At 42.6% G+C, this 19,425-nt stretch overlaps 1 long non-coding RNA gene and 1 other non-coding gene across 2 annotated transcripts in view; one reads left to right on the top strand and one right to left on the bottom strand.

The window, feature by feature from the left end:
* The window catches only part of LOC103792335 (large ribosomal subunit protein uL4), a 521,713-nt gene that overhangs the window by 455,928 nt on the left and 46,360 nt on the right, over positions 1–19,425 (top strand). The window lies entirely within an intron of this gene.
* Positions 14,032–19,023, bottom strand: LOC144582306 (uncharacterized). Its single transcript, XR_013534775.1, has 3 exons — positions 18,290–19,023; positions 16,917–17,020; positions 14,032–15,607 (listed from the first exon to the last, which is right to left on the bottom strand). It is a non-coding gene; the product is annotated as an uncharacterized LOC144582306 (long non-coding RNA).

The following is a 19,425-nucleotide window of genomic DNA, read 5'->3' as shown; positions in this document are numbered from 1 at the left end:
GAGATGGGGAATATGGGTTTTGAAAAGCTTCCATATTCCTGGAAGTGTGTATACCCTTTTCCATGATCTCAGTATATAGTACATGCTCACAAAGCACCTGAGAATGCCCTATGTTCACACCTCTTTTTTGGCTAAAGATGTTTAAGAAAATATCTTTCAAATCACAGATTGACCACTGAGCTAACAACATAGAGATTTCAGTGATTACACACAATATAGAATACAGTCTGTACAAAAATAGTGTAGAAAATGTGATTTTCAAAGTTACCACATGATAGTATTCAAAATAAAAATAAGGGATCCAATTAAACTAGATAGTAAGATCCATTCTCAGGAAAAAAGAGAAATAGACCAAAACTATTCCTGAGAAAGCCCATTGAACATACTTACTGAAAAAACACTTTAAATCGACAGTCTTAACTATGTTCATAGAACTAAAGAAAACCATGGGCAAGAAAACTAAAGGAAATCAGAAGAACTATGTTAACTCAAATAGAGAACATCAATAAAAGGCACAAAGTTTAAAAAGAGACCAAGTAGAAATTTTGAAGCTGATAAGTGCAATAACTAAAATGAAAAAGTCACTAGAGGAGATCAAAATCAACTTTCACGATGCAGAATGAAGAGTCAGCAAGCTTAAAGATAAGACAATTGAAACCATCCAGTTTGAGGTGCAGAAAGAACAAAATTATGAAGAAAAATGAACAGAGCTTAAGAAATCTGTGAGACAATACCAAGCACAAGTACTTTGTGAGTTCTCAAAGAAAGCAGGGGAGGAGCAAAAGAAGAATGGCTTTTTAAAGTAATAATAACTTCAAACCTCCCAAATTTGATAAAAAATATGAATCTACACATCCAACACACTCGATAAATTTTAAGCCGTGAAAATTTCTAAATATCCACACTGAGAGACATTATAATCAACCAGTCAAATACCAACAACACACAGATTGACTTTAAAGCAACAACAGAGAAGGAACTTTTCAGGTACAATGGATCCTCAATATGATTAACATGCAAGTTTTTGTCAGAAACCATGGGATTCAGGAGGCACTGGGATGACAAATTAAAAGTTAGGAAATTAAAAGAACTGACAGCCAAGAATTGTATGTCTAAAACACTCTACTTCAGAAATAATGGAGAAATTAAGACATTCACAGGTGAAAAAAAAGCCGAGAGAGATCATCTCAACCCTACTGTGTGTGTGTGTGTGTGTGTGTGTGTGTGTGTGTGTGTGTGAATTCTTCTCTTGTTTTTCCTATTTGATTTAAAAGAAAATGTCCATTGACTGATGATTGGAGAAACAACACATAGTTTACTTCTGCAATAAAATATTATTTGGCCATAAAAATAATAAAGCAGTGATACATGATAAAACATTGCTGAATCTTGGAAACAAGATAAGTGAAGGAAGCCAGTTACAGAAGGCTACATAATTTATTAACCCATTTTTTTTGTGAAATATTTAGAAGAAGCAAATCTATAGAGAAATAAAGTGGATTTGTGGTGACAGGGCCTGGTGGCAGGTGGAAATGGAGGTTGACTGATTAATAAGTGCAGAGTTTCCCCTGAGGTGACAAAAACATTCTGGAACTGGGGAGTGATGAGGGTTGTATAACATTGTGAATCTACTAATTGTCACTGCAATGTGCACTTAAAATTGTTACAGTGTTCATGTACACTTTTGTGCTCATTTACATTTTATCACAATAAAAAAGAGGCTGAGAAATAGATTCCAAAGTCTTTTGTATGGTAAACTCCTGAGTTTGCTTGAGAATCTGCCCGTCTTTTCTTCTCAGGATGTCATCTCCCACCCAGAATTCACCCTTGCTCTTCTGCAAGTAAAAGCCTTCTTTCAGGACATTATCCAAGATCAGCCAGGCCCAACCCCAAAAGTGACTTCCTGTCTCAGATCCAAATGCTCAAATGCAACTCCGGGGCTAATTTCAGTAGGAGTAAGAGATTATCCAATGAGAATAATTCATTTGGAGAGAAAATGTTTGGCCTTAAGAAAGTGCTTCGCTTTCCTAAAGTAGATCCTGCTTACCAGTAAGTACAGAGTTTTTGTATGTGTGGGGTGGAGTTCTCAGCAGAGTAATTAAATATATCTCTAGGAACACCGCACAGCTCATGTGTAGCTGACTGATCCACCCATCTGCCACCCCAACTGAAGGAAGGAACTGTATTCTTACCTTGGCCCATCCTTCAGCTGCAGTCCACTGAACATGGACCATTACAAGTGTGAAGCTTCCAGGGTTTGCAGTTGCTCTTCCTGCTGTTGTAAAGCCTCCACTGCTGTGACTGACACCCAGAAGAGCCTAGAGGAAGCTGAGTGTCCCCTAACTCTCGAGGCCAACATATTTAGTGAACCCAGACTAAATCTCTAGGTTCTCAGGGACTGTGACTTTCAACTGTGGAAGGGCAGAATCCAGCTCACTCTCTCAGGTGTGATGGTAATGACATAATATAGTGTATGTATACATAATTCCAATTTATATATCTGTAAATGAGATAATCAGTATTCCATAAACTGATGATATTTTTAGTGTTGACTTCATTGCTCAGGTGAACACTGTAACAGGAGAATCAGTCATGGATTGTAGAGGAAGAATTTGTTTACTCTCTGCAAGAGCCATCAGCAGGCATTTCTCCCATAAGGAATTCAAATGAGAATATGTTTTAGGCTGAGGTTGGCAGGAGATCTGAAGTCTTTTTATTATTATTATTTTAATGATGAGATCTCACTATCTTGCCAGGCTGGAGAGCAGCCATTACTCACAGGTGTAATTATAGCCTCAAACTCCTGAGCTCAATCAATTCTCCCACCTCAGCCTCCTGAGTAGCTGGGACTCCAGGTGCCTGCCACAGTGTTCAGCCACTTTTCATTGTCATTTTACTTCAAATGTTTTATTTTGAATGTTAAAATATATGTTTCTACATTAGAAATGTGAAAATATATTTGATTACAGAAGAATTTAAAATGCACAGATCAATGCTTCGTTGAATTTTAAAGAAAATAAAATGCACAGAACAGCAAATTACCATCCAGGCCTCCCCTCAAAAGAACCACTGCTGTTATATTATTAAAACTTTCTGGAATGCAGTGTGAATGGTGATTCCTGGAGCTGTCTTTTGCAGTGTGCTGATTTCCATTCTGTTGTTTTCTATGTATATGTTTTTATATATGCTTTCATTGTAGAGAGTTGCATTCATAAGTTGTGGGTTATTTTCTATTTGATAGAGTCTCACTCCTGCCTGCAGTTGCTGGAGTGCAGTGGCATGATCTTGGCTCACTGCAACCTCTGGATCCCCGGTTCAAGTGTTTCTCCTGCCTCACCCTTTTGAGGAGCTGGGACTACAGAAATGAGCTCCCAAGCCTGGCTAATTTTGTGTTTTTAGTAGAGATGGGTTTCACTTGTTGGCCAGGCTGATCTTGAACACCTGACCTCAAGTGATCCACCCATGTTGGCTTCCCATGGTGGTTTGGGTTATTGTGAATGTTGCTTTTCAAAAGTATTATTATGCAAGTAGTTTTCCATGTCATAAAGTCTGGATGGAGTTTATAGGCTTTTACAAGCTGCATCCCATCTCTAACAAGGAGATGTGGTCAGTGTTCTTGTTCTTTTAGATCCATCTGTTTTAATTTTGTCTTTTGATAAGTAATATTTTGACAATCATGTTTGTATGTAAAGATTCTTCTATGATTGTGATTTTAAAAATTCATAGACGCTCCTTGAATCCACGGAGAGGTGAGTCGGAGCTGCATTTCCAGACTGATCTTTGTTGCCCACAGAATGGGGAAATTCCCAAGTATAAAGGAGACGCAGGACGCCAGGCAGTACCTCTGCCTGGCAAAGCCGGCAGCTGCAGTGGCGGCGGCCGGCCATACCCAGTGCTTCCCACAGGGCGTGCTTGTCTGGGTGCCCTGTTGAACCAGCAACCTAAGACTTGAGAGGGCTGGACTTGAGACTGAACAAGACTTGGACAATGGGTCAGCCCAGGGGATTGCAGGGACAGAGCGTCTGGGGTAGCCCAGTGGGACGAACAAAACCGCAATTTCAAACGATCCCCGTGCAGGCGGTCCGAGACGCTCTGTGGGAGAGGGGCGTCCACCATTACCGAGGCAACCCACCCCAACTGAGATACACGCCCACTGCTGATGCAGCCTGCCGTTGCTGAGGCAACTCACTACAACAGAGAGACTCCACCACAGGGCGTGGTGGAGACCACAGCAGAACAGCAGAGCCTGCAGCAACAGGGCGAACCACACAACAGCAGGGCGGAGCCTCGGCAGGCAAACAGTGGCTAGTCTGCCTCCTAGCTGGGCAGGACACCTCAACCGACATCCAAAAATAAAGCCCGAACCCCCCACCACAGAGCATTTGAGAAAAAAAGGGTTTTTTTTAATGAGCTCTGTTGCAGCAGAATCAAACATAGCAGCCTAACAGCCCTGAATGAACAACAAAGCTCACAGCTCAGCAATTGAGCTCCTATAAAGTACAGACTGTCTCCTCAAGCAGCTCCCTGACCCCTCTATATCCAAAAGACTGACATTTGGCAGGCATCATCCTGGGACAAAGATAGCAGAAAAAGAAACTGGTAGCATCCCTCACTGTGCCACAGCTGCTAGAGGTGCAACCCAGACAAGCAAGGCGTGGAGTGGACCTCAGCAGTCATACAGCGAAGGGGCTAGACTGGTAGAAGGAAAACCAAGTAACAAAAATACTTCATCATCAACATTCTGGGTGTCCACTCAGAGACCCAATCAAAAAGTCAGCAACTACGCAGACGACAAGCGGATAAATCCACAAAGACAGAAAGAAACCAGCGAAAAAAGGAGGAAAACACCCGAAACCAGAACACCGCACATCCTAGAAACGACCAAAACTCCTCACCAGCAAGGAAAAAAGCTGGACGGAGAATGACTGTGATGAAATGACGGAATTAGACTTCAGAAGGTGGATAATGAGAAACTTTTGGAGCTAAAAGAACATGTATTAAATCAATGCAAAGAAACTAAGGAACTTGAAAAAAGATATGAGGAAATGATAACAAGAATGGATAACTTAGAGAGGAATATGAATGAATTAAAGGAGCTGTAAAACACAATACGAGAACTTTGCGAAGCATGCACAAGTTTCAATAGCTGAATTGACCAAGCAGAAGATAGAATATCTGAAGTCGAAGACCAACTCAATGAAATAAAATGAGAAACCAAGATTAGAGAAAAAAGTGCAAAAAGTAATGAACAAAGTCTCCAAGAAATGTGGGACTATGTGAAAAGACCTAACCTACGTTTGATAGGTGTACCAGAAGGGGACGAAGAGAATGAATCCAAGCTGAAAAATACTCTTCGGGACATCATCCAGGAAAATTTCCCCCACCTAGCAAGACAGGCCAACACTCAAATGCAGGAAATACAGAGAACACCACAAAGATATTCCACAAGAAGAGCAACCCCAAGGCACATAATCGTCAGATTCAACAGGGTTGAAATAAAGGAGAAAATACTAAGGGCAGCCAGAGAGAAAGGTCGGGTCACCCACAAAGGGAAGCCCATCAGACTCACAGCAGATCTCTCGGCAGAAACACTACAAGCCAGAAGAGAGTGGGGGCCAATATTCAACATTCTTAAAAAAAAAAACTTTCAACCCAGAATTTCATATCCAGCCAAACTGAGCTTCAGAAGTGAAAGAAAAATAAAATCCTTTGCGAACAAGCAAGTACTCAGAGATTTTGTCACCACCAGGCCTGCTTTACAAGAGCTCTTAAAAGAGGCACTACACATAGAAAGGAACAACCAGTACCACCCATTCCAAAATCACACTAAATGCTAAAGAGCATCAACATAATGAAGAATCTTCAACAACTAACAGGAAAAACAGCCACTTAGCATCAGAATGGCAGTATCAAATTTACACATAATAATATTAACCCTAAATGTAAATGGACTAAATGCACCAATCAAAAGACAGACTGGCAAATTGGATAAAAAGCCAAAACCCATCAGTGTGCTGTATCCAGGAAACCCATCTCACATGCAAGGATACACAAAGGCTCAAAATAAAGGGATGGAGGAAGATTTACCAAGCAAATGGAGAGCAAAAAAAAGCAGGAGTTGCAATTCTCATCTCTGATAAAATAGACTTTAAAGAAACAAAGATCAAAAGAGACAAAGAAGGCCATTACATAGTGGTAAAACGATCGATACAGCAGGAAGAGCTGAACATATATGGACCCAATGCAGGAGCACCCAGATACATAAGGCAATTTCTTAAAGACTTACAAAGAGACTTAGACTCCCACACAATAATAGTGGGAGACTTTAACACTCCACTGTCAATATTAGACAGATCAACCAGACAGAAAATCAACAAGGATATCCAGGGCTTGAACTCAGACCTGGAGCAAGCAAACCTGATAGACATTTACAGAACTCTCCACCCCAAATCCACAGAATACACATTCTTCTCAGCACCACATCACACCTACTCTAAAATTGACCACATAATTGGAAGTAAAGCACTGCTCAACAAATGCAAAACAACTGAAATCATAACAAACAGCCTCTCAGACCATAGTGCAATCAAGTTAGAACTCAGAATACAGAAACCAACCCAGAACCGCACAGCTTCATGGAAACTGAACAACTGGCTCTTGAATGTTGACTGGGTAAACAATGAAATGAGGACAGAAATAAAGAAGTTCTTTGAAACCAATGAGAACGAAGACACAACATGCCAGAACGTCTGGGACACATTTAAAGCAGTCTCTAGAGGAAAGTATATAGCAATAAGTGCCCATATGAGGAGAATGGAGAGATCCAAAATTGACACCCTATCGTCAAAATTGAAAGAGCTAGAGGAGCAAGATCAAAAAAACTCAAAACCCAGCAGAAGACAAGAAATAACTAAGATCAGAGCTGAACTGAAGGAGATTGAGACACGAAAAACCCTTCAAAAAATCAATAAATCCAAGAGCTGGCTTTTTGAAAAGATCAACAAAATAGACAGACCACTAGCCAGATTGATTAAAAAGAAAAGAGAGAACAACCAAATAGATGCAATAAAAAATGATAAAGGGGAAATCACCACAGACTCCACAGAAATTCAAACCATCATCAGAGAATATTACAAACAACTCTATGCACATAAACTAGTAAACCTGGAGGAAATGGATAAATTCCTGGAATCCTGTGTCCTCCCAAGCCTAAACCAGGAGGAAGCTGAAACTATGAATAGACCAATAACAAGGTCAGAAGTCGAGGCAGCAATTAAGAGCCTACCACACAAAAAAAGCCCAGGTCCAGACGGGTTCACAGCTGAATTCTACCAGACACACAAAGAGGAGCTGGTACCATTCCTTCTAAAACTATTTCAAACAATCCAAAAAGAGGGAAGCCTTCCCAAATCATTTTACGAGACCAACATCATTCTGATACCAAAATCCGGCAGAGACCCAACAAGAAAAGAAAACTTCAGGCCAATGTCCATGATGAACATAGATGCAAAAATCTTCAATAAAATATTGGCAAGTCGATTGCAACAGCAAATCAAAAAACTTATTCATCACGATCAAGTAGGATTCATCCCGGGGATGCAAGGCTGGTTCAACATACGCAAGTCTATCAACGTAATTCACCACATAAACAGAACCCAAAACAAAAACCACATGATTATCTCAATTGACGCAGAGAAGGCATTTAACAAAATACAACAGCCCTTTATGCTAAAAACCCTCAATAAACTCGGTATCGATAGAATGTATCTCAAAGTAATAAAAGCTATTTATGGCAAACCAACAGCCAATATCATACTGAATGGGCAAAAACTGGAAGCATTCCCTTTGAAATCTGGCACTAGACAAGGATGCCCTCTTTCACCACTCCTATTCAATATAGTACTGGGAGTTCTAGCCAGAGCAATCAGGCAAGAAAAAGAAATAAAGGGTATTCAAATAGGAGAGTTGGAAGCCAAATTGTCTATTTGCAGACGACATGATAGTATACCTAGAAGACCCCATTGCCTGAGCCCAAAAACTCCTGAAACTGATAAGCAACTTCAGCAAAGTCTCAGGATATAAAATCAATGTGCAAAAATCACAAGCATTCGTCTACACCAATAACAGACTTAAAGAAAGCCAAATCAAGAACGAACTGCCATTCACAATTGCTACAAAAAGAATAAAATACCTTCAATACAACTCACAAGGAACGTAAGGGACCTCTTCAAGGAGAACTACAAGCCACTGCTCAACGAAATCAGAGAGGACACAAACAGATGGAGAAACATTCCATGTTCATGGTTAGGAAGAATTAATATCATGAAAATGGCTATACTTCCCAAAGTAATTTACAGAATCAACGCTATCCCCATCAAGCTACCATTGACTTTCTTAACAGAACTGGAAAAAACCACCATGAACTTCATATGGAACCAAAAGAGAGCCCGTATAGCCAAATCAATTCTAAGCAAAAAGAACACAGCGGGGGGCATCACACTACCGGATTTCAAACTATACAACAAGGCTACAGTAATCAAAACAGCATGGTACTGGTACCCAAAAAGAGATATAGACCAATGGAACAAAACAAAGGCACTGGAAGCAACACAACAGATCTACAACTATACGATCTTTGATAAACCTGACAAAAACAAGCAATGGGGAAAGGATTCCCTATTTAACAAATGGTGTTGGGAAAACTCGCTAGCCATATGCAGAAAGCAGAAACTGGACCCCTTCCTGACACCTTACACTAAAATTCACTCCAGATGGATTAAAGACTTAAGCATAAGACATGGCATGATAAAAACCCTAGAAGGAAATCTAGGCAAAACTACCCAGGACATAGGAGTAGGCAAGGACTTCATGAACAAAACACCAAAAGCATTGGCAACAAAAGCCAAAATAGACAAATGGGACCTAATGAAACTCCACACCTTCTGCACGGCAAAAGAAACAGTTACTAGAGTGGATCAGCAACCAACAGAATGGGAAAACATTTTTGCAGTTTACCCATCTGACAAAGGGCTGATATCCAGAATTTACAAAGAACTCAAACAGATTTACAAGAAAAAAACAAACAAGCCCATTCAAAAGTGGGCAAAGGATATGAACAGACACTTTACGAAAGAAGACATATATGAGGCCAACAATCATATGAAAAAATGCTCATCGTCACTGGTCATCAGAGAGATGCAAATCAAAACCACATTGAGATACCATCTCACGCCAGTTAGAATGGCGATCATTAAAAAATCTGGAGACAACAGATGCTGGAGAGGATGTGGAGAAAAAGGAACACTTTTACACTGTTGGTGGGAGTGTAAATTAGTCCAACCATTGTGGAAGACAGTGTGGCGATTCCTCAAGGCCTTAGAAATAGAAATTCCATTTGACCCAGCAATCCCATTACTGGGTATATACCCAAAGGACTATAAATCATTCTACTATAAGGACACATGCACACGAATGTTCATTGCAGCACTGTTTACAATAGCAAAGACCTGGAATCAACCCAAATGCCCATTGATGATAGACTGGATTGGGAAAATGTGGCACATATACACCATGGAATATTATGCAGCAATCAGAAATGATGAGTTTGTGTCATTTGTAGGGACATGGATGAATCTGGAGAACATCATTCTCAGCAAACTGACACAAGAACAGAAAATGAAACACCACATATTCTCACTCATAGGCGGGTGATGAAAAATGAGAACACATGGACACAGAAAGGGGAGTACTAAACCCTGGGGTCTATTGGGGGGAAAAGGGGAGGGCCAGTGGGAGGGGGAGGTGGGGAGGGATAGCCTGGGGAGAAACGCCAAATGTGGGTGAAGGGGTGAAAGCAAACAACACACTGCCATGTGTGTACCTATGCAACTGTATTGCATGCTCTGCACATGTACCCCAAAACCTAAAATGCAATAAAAAAATAAGGAAAAAAAAATTCATAGACTACTCAGGTTGGCCATGGTTATTCATGCCTATACTCCCAGCACTTTGGGAGACTGAGGCAGGCATATTGCTTGAGCCTATGAGTTTTAGGCCAGCCTAGGCAACATGGAGAAACCCTGTCTCTACAAAAAATATAAAAGGATTAGCCAGGCTTGGTGGTACATGCCTGTAGGTCCAGCTACTCAGGTGGCTGAGGTGGAAGTGTTTCTTAAGCCTGGAAGACTCAGGATGCATTGAACCTTGAACACCTCCACACTACAGCCAGCGAGGCCCTGTCCCAAAAATATAAATTATATACTATTCAAATGGTAAGTATTAAACAAGTGTCTGTGAGGGTGTTTCTGGAAATGATCGGCTTGTGATTGGGTGGACTTAGTGGAGAAGATCCTCCCTCACTCTGGGCAGCTGCAATCCAATCACCTCAGGGCCCAGATAGAACAGAAAGGCAGATAGAAGGCAATTTTTTCTCTGCCTCTGTCTTTGTCTCTGTCTCTGTCTCTCCCTCTTACTCTGTCTCTGGAGCTAAGAATGAGACATCCTTCTTCTCCTACCTTGGACATCAAAACTACAGGTTTGATGGTCTTTAGATTCTGAGTCTTGCACCAGTGTGTGCTTTATCCTCCTGCTCCCTTTTCTGGGTCCTTGGGCCTTTGGCCTTTGACTGAGCCCTGCTACCGGCTTTTCTAGTTCTCCAGCTTGCAGACAGTCTGTTGTGGGACTTCTCAGCCTTTATAATTGTGTGAGCCAATTAGCCCAATGAATCCCCTCTTTATCTATCTATCTATCTATCTATCTATCTATCTATCTATCTATCTATCTATTTATCTATCTATCATTTATCTATCTGTCTATCATCTATCTGTGCTCTTGGTTCTTTCTTTCTTGGTAATCCTAATAAAGAACAGACAATAAACAAATAAAATTTGTCATAGTATTAGTAATAATTGCCATTGAGGAAAATGTGCCTAGGCTGGAAGACTGGTGGTAGAGGTGGAAATGGCAGGGGTTAGATTTCTTTTTTTTTTTTTTTTTTTTGGGACGGAGTTTCACTCTTGTTACCCAGGCTGGAGTGCAATGGCACAATCTCGGCTCACTGCAATCTCCGCCTCCTGGGTTTAGGCAATTCTCCTGCCTCAGCCTCCCGAGCAGCTGGGGGGTTAGATTTCAGAGAAGGTCATTGGACAAGAACATTTCTAAAACTAGACCACGTGACATTTGAAAAGAGACATTAATGTTTTGAGGAGTGAGCCATGTGGATCCCTAGGTAGCAGGTGCATGTGGGAGTCACAGCAATGGCAGGTGGCAGAGACAGGACAGAGCAGACAAGAGGTCGGTGTGTGTGAAATCGAGTGAGCTGGGCTGAGAGTGGTGAGATGATGCCAAAGTGGCCAGAAGGGGCCCTGTGATAAGGAGCTCATAAGAAATCGTGGGAAACTGGGGTTTCACTGTGCCCAAGAAGGGAAGGGGCTGGAGTGCTCACAGGATATGCTCTAATTCCCATTTGAAAGGCACACTAGTCTGTTGTATCGGCATTGGACATTGGGCATGAGAGGCACTAGGCAGCCTAGCTGAAAGGCCCTTTCAGTTTACTATCCTAGAGAGGATGGTTTTGGTGTGGAAGTGGCAGACGAGTGAGAAGTGATTGGATCTAGTGTTGATATATATATTTTTTAATTGTGGCAAAACATACATACCACACAATTTACCTTCTAACAATGTTTTTCAGTGTACAATTCATTGGCATTAAGTACATTTACAATTTGTGGTGCTTACAAAAACACCAATATGCATTTCCAGAGCATTTTCATCATCCCAACAGAAACTGTACCCATTAAAGGAAAGCTGCCCATTGTTCCTACCCTCAGCCCCTGGTAACCTGTACTCTACTTTCTGTTTCTATGGATTTGCTTATTCTAGCTGCCTCATACAAGCGAAAAATCATATTTGTCTTTTTCTGCCTTATTCATCTTAGAGTGTTTTGAAGGTTCCATCCAATCCAAATATTAATTACTTTTAAGGCTGAATAATATTTTATGCTCATGTGCACCATGGGTTGTTTATCTATTCATCCTCTGACAGACACTTGGGTTGCATCCACCGTTTAGCTATTGGGAATAGTGCTGCTATGTGCATGAGTGCACAATTATGTGTGTGCATACCTACTTTACATTTTTGAGGGTGTATGCCAAAAAGTGAAATTGTTGGGTCATATGGAAATTCTATTTTTACTTTCTTGGGGCAGCATTATACTGTTTCTGTGGTGGCTGCACCATTGCTCAGTCTCACCAGCAGTGCACAAGTGTTTCATTTACTCCACATCCTCTCCAGTACTTAGACTAGTGAAGCTGAGCATTTTGTTATGCCCTTCATGGAATTCCTTATTTTTATGTCCTTATTGTGTATCTTCTCTGGAGAATTGTCTGTTCATGCATTTTACCCATTCTGAATGTGATTGCTTTGCTATTGTTAAGTTGTAGTTGTTTATGTAGTCTGAATATTAATTCTTTATCAGATACGTGATTCGCAAATATTTCCTCCTATTCTGTGCATTTTCTTTTCACTCTCTTAATAGTGTCATTTGATGTAAAAAACTTTTTACATTTTGATAGAGTCTAATTTGCCATTTTTTTATTATTATGCTTTTGTTAACTGCCAAAAACCACTAGCAATTCTAATGTCCCTAAGATTTTCCTCAGTATTTTCTTTTAATGGTTTTACAGGTTTAACTCTCAAGGTTAGTTCTTTAAGCCATTCTGATATAATTTCTGTATAGAATGTAATAGAAGGGCAAGAATTTTTCTAGTATCATTCTTTTGCATGTGGCTATCCAGGTTTCTACCACCATTTGTTAAAACACCACATGTTGGAGTGGGGCTGATCCATTTGTAAGATGCAGTGAGCACTAATACACGGGAGCACCATGCATTTATTTACCTGTCTTTCCTCTAGAGTTGTTTTGAGAAGGTTTTCACTGACAACCCAGCAGAAATATATGCATATGACTTCCTATAAAATAAAATTCAGGTAAAATTATAAATATTAAAATGCTAAGACTGGAGCAAGATTAGAACATCACTAGAAAAGCCAAATATAGGTTGAAATAAAGGGTTTATGTTTACCTTGCTACACATTCTGTTGGCCCATCTCTATGATTATTGCATAAGAGAGCCACAGGCTGGGGTGAGAGCTCACATAATCAGTCCCTGGTTTTCTACCTCAGAAACAATTTCAAGTTCTCTGCTTAGACAGAGTAAGAAAACTAACTGAAAGATGTTGAATGTGAAGTTGGCATCTACAAAGTCGGACCGTGAGTACTAAGTGTCAACACCAGGAATCCAAGGAGATTGTATCTTTTTACACAGAAATGCCCCACCCTGCACTGCTGAAGGGAGCAGATGCCTTCAGGGGAACTTCATGATGAAGAAAATCCCTATATGATGTAGAGGTTTTCTGCTGCAGCCCTAAATTGCACTGTCCTTCTTTCTAACTGAAGGTCTCACAGAGTTTTATAGCTTCAGTGGTTTCACCTGGGCTCAACTTTTGCTTTTTTTTTTGTTGTTTGTTAGATGTTGTTTGGGGCTTAGAGAAGTGACTTGGATATTTTGCCAAACTGATATTTCTTTAACGGAATTTGAAATCCATGAACACTCTGCTTTCCTGCTGTATCCCCAGAGCAGGGTGAATACCTTGCTCTTCTTTTCAGAACTTCATTAGAAGAGGTACAAGATTTGCAGCTAGGGCCTCCCTCGATCTCTACACTTTCTTTAATTTAGACAATAACAAGCTGTTGGGGCAAGAATTGTGTCTTGTGCCCCTCCTGATCTGATTAATATTAATAGTCAATGTCCTGTGAGTAAGTCACGTGTGCACATAACATCACCTCTGCATGCAGTGTCATGGAAGGGTGGGTTCCTGGGCTCCAGATTAATAGCCTAAGCACTACAGGCACAGAGCTAGAGCTCTGGGAGGGGAGAGATGGCTGGGATGAAACCTAGTCTTGTGTTGTACTGGCCCGAGCATAGAAAGTCAACACCAAGTCAAAAGTATGTCAAATTGCAGGGTCTTTATTGCCGGCAGCTATGGAGGACTCACATCTCTCCATCCTGTGTCCCTGAAATGAGGGTGTCAAGACATTTTATACCCATATAAATCGCCTTAGGAGTGAGGGTGAGGGGAGGGGTTGGGTGTCAGGGGCTTCAGACATTCCAAGGGCTAGTGGATTCTTCAAATCACCTTCTGGGTGGAGATGAGGGTGAGGGGGTTCTGGACATTCCAGTGGATTCCTGGGCAAAGATGAGGGTGAGGAGCTCTGGACACTCTGAGGGCCAGGTGACTTTTGACATTCCTGTTGTTACTTCAGTGGTTCACAAAAGTCAAGATTAGCATTTGTTTACACACATTATGGATAGGGAGGAAATTACAGTCCTTAGTTACTTATTACAAGTCACAGGGGCTAAGTTGGCATGGATTTAGACTGCTTGCCTGTCACATTTGGGTTACAGAGAGCAGTTTCAACAGAAAGCTGAGGTATGGTTGAGGTATGCAGTTTTATGGGTCTTTCACCATGTCACATTTCCCCCTTATTTATTTACAGGAATTAAATCATTGATTCCTCCAACAGGTTAGTATTGTTTGTCAGTTCTAAGGGCCCATATTGAGACCTTAATATCATTAATTTTACGGAGTCAACCCTAGATTTTATAAACCTGAGCAGTTGGTTTAGGAGGCAGGGGCCAAACATGAGTCCCAGGAGGAGCAGGAAAGAGTTTTCCCATGTCCTATCCATGCATATAGACTCTGAGACCCCAGGTTTGCCCCATTGTCCATCTACCATCTGGGGTAGTTACAGTTATTTTGAGTGGATTACAACACCCAGTGTAGCATGAGGATGGGGGAGAGTCTCGGTTATAAGAGATGGAGGAGTCTATGTTTTTGGTGTATCCTGATATAGTGGAGATAGTTTCACAACTTCAGTGGGGGCAAAAGAATTCATTTAAGTCTCCACAGTTCCATCTTTTTTTTTCTTTTTTGTGGGGTGGATCCTGGGCACAGATAGTTGTTGCTCTTCCCCTGAACTGCCACACCCAGCTACACTTCCACTTGTTCTGAAATTTAAGTTAGGGCCCAGGAGGGCACAGAGGTCTAGGGAGAAGGTAATGGGATTCTTTGGAATGTACTCCAGGGTTAAGTTGACTATGGTGGATCCCTTCCCAGTTAAGGAACTAACATATCCTCCAGTGGATCCCTGTAGGTGGATTCTGGGGGGGGGGTTGCTATAGGGCTGTACAGCACAGATTAGGGTGGCAAGGGTGGTGACCATGAAGAGCACACAAGTCTCAGCTTTAGTGAGTCGAGGGATGAGTGTTTGATGCTCCATTGTGCTTCTGGTGGGGCAGTCTTGACGTGGGTGTGATGAATCCAGGCCGCTAGTTCGTCCACCTTGAGTGCGGTGTGTGTGGTCAGGATAACCGTGTAGGGTCCCTTCCAATGGGGAGTGAGGCCAGAGGTGGTGAATTTTTTAACAAAGATAGTCTCCAGGCTGGAAGGGGTGCGCTGGCTGCTCTGCGAGTTCCAACAGGGTGGGACGGGTGTCCTTAATGAGCTGGTGTATCTGGGATTGAACAGACTGGAGCACCTGTAAGGACTTAAGGAGTATATAGCTATGGACTTAAGCATGCACGGTATTCATGGGTCTGGGGAGTAAGGGAGGGGGCCTACTAAACATGATCTCAAAAAGGAGAGAAACCTTTTTGATAGGGTGTGCATCGGATGCAGAGGAGGACAAAAGGAAGCAGGCTGACCCAGTTTTCTTCGGTCTCTAGGATAAAGATTGTCAGGGTTTCTTTTAAGGTTCGGTTCATTCGTTTGACTTGCCCTGAACTCTGAGGATGACAGGTACAGTGCAATTTCCAGGAAACATCCAAGGCCTTGGCTAGGCCCTGAGAAATTTGTGTAGTAAAGGCAGGCCAACCCCAGCGTTAGAGGGAGGCTAAACTGAGGAACAAGGTCCTCTAATAGTTTTATTGTGACCACCAAAGCAGTCTTGGACCTAGGGGGGAAGCCTTCGACCCATCCAGAGAACGTATCTACAAACACCAAGAGGTATTTATAGCCATTTACTGGGGGTTTTATTTCAGTGAAATCTACTTCCCAGTGCTCCACAGGGCTAGTCCCTCTGAGTCTCACTCCTACCTGGCTAGACCTGCTCCCTCCCGGATTTACTCAGGCACATACATCACACCAGGTAGTAATTTTCTTTATAAGTTCAGGTAAGTGGGGAATGTAGTATTTGGCTTTTAGCAGCTCAGTTAGTTTGGTCTGTCCTAAGTGAGTGGCCTGATGTGTCTCCTTAACTAGGGCCCATCCTAGAGCTTTGGGGACCACAATCCTTGTGTCTGGTAGAATCCACCATCCTGTGGAATTTTGTGTGTCCCCTTGTTCTTTAGCAAAGTTTTCTTAATTAGTACATAGGGGTAGAGGGCAGGGTTGGGGATGGCAGAAATACAAGAAGAGCCAGAGGTTTTACTGGTCCCAAGGCTGCCTGTCTGGCTTGTAGGTCAGCCACCCTATTTCCCCTCACCTCTGGTGAATCTCCCTTCTGGTGCCCTTTGCAGTGTATTAATGCCACTGTCTTAGGCTTCTATATAGCCTCTAGTAGGGCTAGGATTTCTTTTTTATTTTTGATGTTTTTTTTTCTCTGATGTAAGTAGTCTTCTTTCTTTATAAATGGCTTTATGTACATGAGCAAAGGCATATCAGCTATCCATGTAGATGTTAACAGTTTTTCCCTCTGCCCAGTCTAAGGCTTTTGTCAGAGGTTCTGAGATCTGCCTTTTGGGCTGAGGTTCCATATGGAAGAGCTGGGTCCAGACAACCCTCTCTAGGGTGACTACAGCCACCCCGGTGTACCTGACTCCATTGACCATGAAACTGCTGCCATCCGTATACAGTACCTTTTCTGGATTCTGCAGGGGGACGTCGGTGAGGTCCGGTAGAGCCGTGTGGATGACATCCATTATCTGTTGGCAGTCATGTATGGGCTCCTTCGGCTTGCTGTCTGGTAGCAGAGTGGCAGGGTTTAAAACTGTAGCCTTTAAAAACTTTATGCGGGGCTGGTCCAAAGTAAAGCCTGATATTGAACTATGAGGGCATTTGGCATCCATTTTCCAAGAGCTCCACAAAATAGTGACTCCACCAGGTGGGGTGCCACTAAGTTTAACTCCTGTCCCGAGGTTAATTTGTCCGCTTCCTTGACTAACAGGACTGTAGCTGCCACCAACCTCAGACAAGCTGGCCACCCAGAGGCTACAGGATCAAGTCTTTTTGAAAGGAAGGCGACTGGTTGGGACCATGGTCCCAACATCTTGGTGAGCACCCCCTTAGCAACTCCCTGTTTTTCATGCACAAACAACCGGAAGAGTTTAGAGATGTCTGGCAAGGCCAAGGCTGGGGCCATAGTCAGGGCAGTCTTGGGCTTGTCAAAAGTCCATTGCTCTATCTCTGTCCAAGTCAAGGGCTGATTTCCTCCAGTTCAGGCATATAGGGGCTTGGCTATCTTGGCGAATCCCAAAACCCATAGCCTGCAGTACCCTACTCCCCAAGGAATTCTCAAACTTGGCATTTCATGGTAGGGGTGGGTATTTGCAGCACCGCTTGGACTCGGCTGGGTACCAGTGCCCAGTTGCCTCTCTCTGTGATATAGCCCAGGTAAGTAACTTTTGGATTGGCAGAGTTGGGTTTTTTTAGCTGAGACCTGGTAATCCAAAGTCTGTAGGGTCTTTAATAATGACTGGGTGGTCTCTTTACAGGCCTCCTCGGTTCCTGTAGCCAAGAGTAAGTCATCCACATATTGGAGTAGGGTGCACTTGGGGAACTCAGCTCAGAAGGTGGCAAGATCTTGGCTAAGTGTTTCATCAAATAGAGCGGGGGAGTTTTTAAACACCTGAGGCAGCCTTGTCCAAGTGAGGTGCCCCAAGACCCCAGTATCAGGATCAGTCCATTCAAAAGCAAATATGGGCTGGCTAACAGGGGCTAGTGGGATGCAAAAGACTGCATCCTTGAGATCCAAGACAGTGAAATGGCAGCGTTCTGCACCCAAGAGACTTAGGAGGGTGTACAGATTTGGAACTGTAGGGTGGACAGTTTTCACTTATTTGTTTAACTCCCTTAAGTCCTGTACAGGCCAATAGTCCTTTGTGCCTGGTTTTAAGATGGGGAGTAATGGGGTATTCCAGGGGGACTTGCAGGTAGTAAGGACCTCTCCTTTTAGGAGTCTGGTTTATATAATTTCCTGTCTGGCTTCTTGGGTCATGGGATATTGTCATACCTGGACTGGAGTTGCTGCTGCCAATAGCTGGACCATGACTGGGGCATGGTGACTTGCCAAGCCTGGGGAATTTGTCTCGGCCCACACTCCAGGTAGAACCTTCCATTCTCTTGGAACTTTCCATTTCTCTTGGAACTCCAAGAGAAATTTCCATTCTCTTGTAATTGGTGGAGGAGGTTTGATGTTGGTGGTTGATCTGTCTCTGGGAATAAAGTTTCCTGCAAGAGATACTCATCTGACAGAGCACAGGTGATGAGGATTTGCCAAGGTGGCCCTGATGCCAAGGGAAAAGGAATTGAGAGGCAAGCCTGACCTTCACAGAAAGAAATACTTATTTGAAGTTTGTGAAGTAAGTTCCATCCTAGCAGTGGGTGCAGATACTCTGGAATGGCTAAGAAGGAGTGAGTGACAGTGCCATTCCCCAGATCAACGAGTCAGTTGGTGGTCCAAGGGGTTGTTGTTGTTGTTGTTTTCCTGCGGCCCCTTGGATAATTGTTTTTTTACTGGATAGTGGTCCCAGAGGCTAAGAACCAAGTGAGCCACCTGGTGTCAACTAAGAAGCTGAGGGGTTTGTCCTCAACTCTTAAAGTGACCCCGAGCTCTTGGGGGTTTAGTAAATAAAAGCCCCAGCCCCGTGAATCCTGACCTTCTAAATTGAGGATAGCCCTTAGTGGATTTTCCTGAGCAATTACTCCTCTTTTTCTCTTGGAGCACTCATTCTTTCTAATTTTCTCTTCTTTACAGTATGCACATTGGTTTCTTCCTAATGGGGCCAGGGACCCCAGGGTCCCTTTTACAAGGCCCCCTGCCCTTGTGGAATGACTCCTGTCTTCTGAAGGGCTGCTATTACTGCCTTAGTAACAATTTTGTTTTGTATGGCTCCAGGAGTATCCTTGTTATTTAAAACTTTCTGGACAATTTCCAGCAATTGGGTTAAATTTATTCCCTGGAATTCCTCAACTTCTGTACTTTCTTTTAATATCTGGGGCTGACTGGGAAACAAAAGCCAGATTGATGGTCCACTGATTTTCCGGAGCCTCAGGGTTAACAGAAGTGTAGGTTCGATAAGCGTCTTGTAGACGGTCAAGGAAGGCAGCCAGCGACTCCTGCGGACCCTGAGTTACAGTCCCTGCCAT

This window comes from Callithrix jacchus, chromosome 4 (assembly GCF_049354715.1).
Source record: "Callithrix jacchus isolate 240 chromosome 4, calJac240_pri, whole genome shotgun sequence".
Taxonomy (NCBI): domain Eukaryota; kingdom Metazoa; phylum Chordata; class Mammalia; order Primates; family Cebidae; genus Callithrix; species Callithrix jacchus.
The sequence above is the reverse complement of the archived record's forward strand: the minus strand, read 5'-3'. Positions and strand labels throughout refer to the sequence as shown.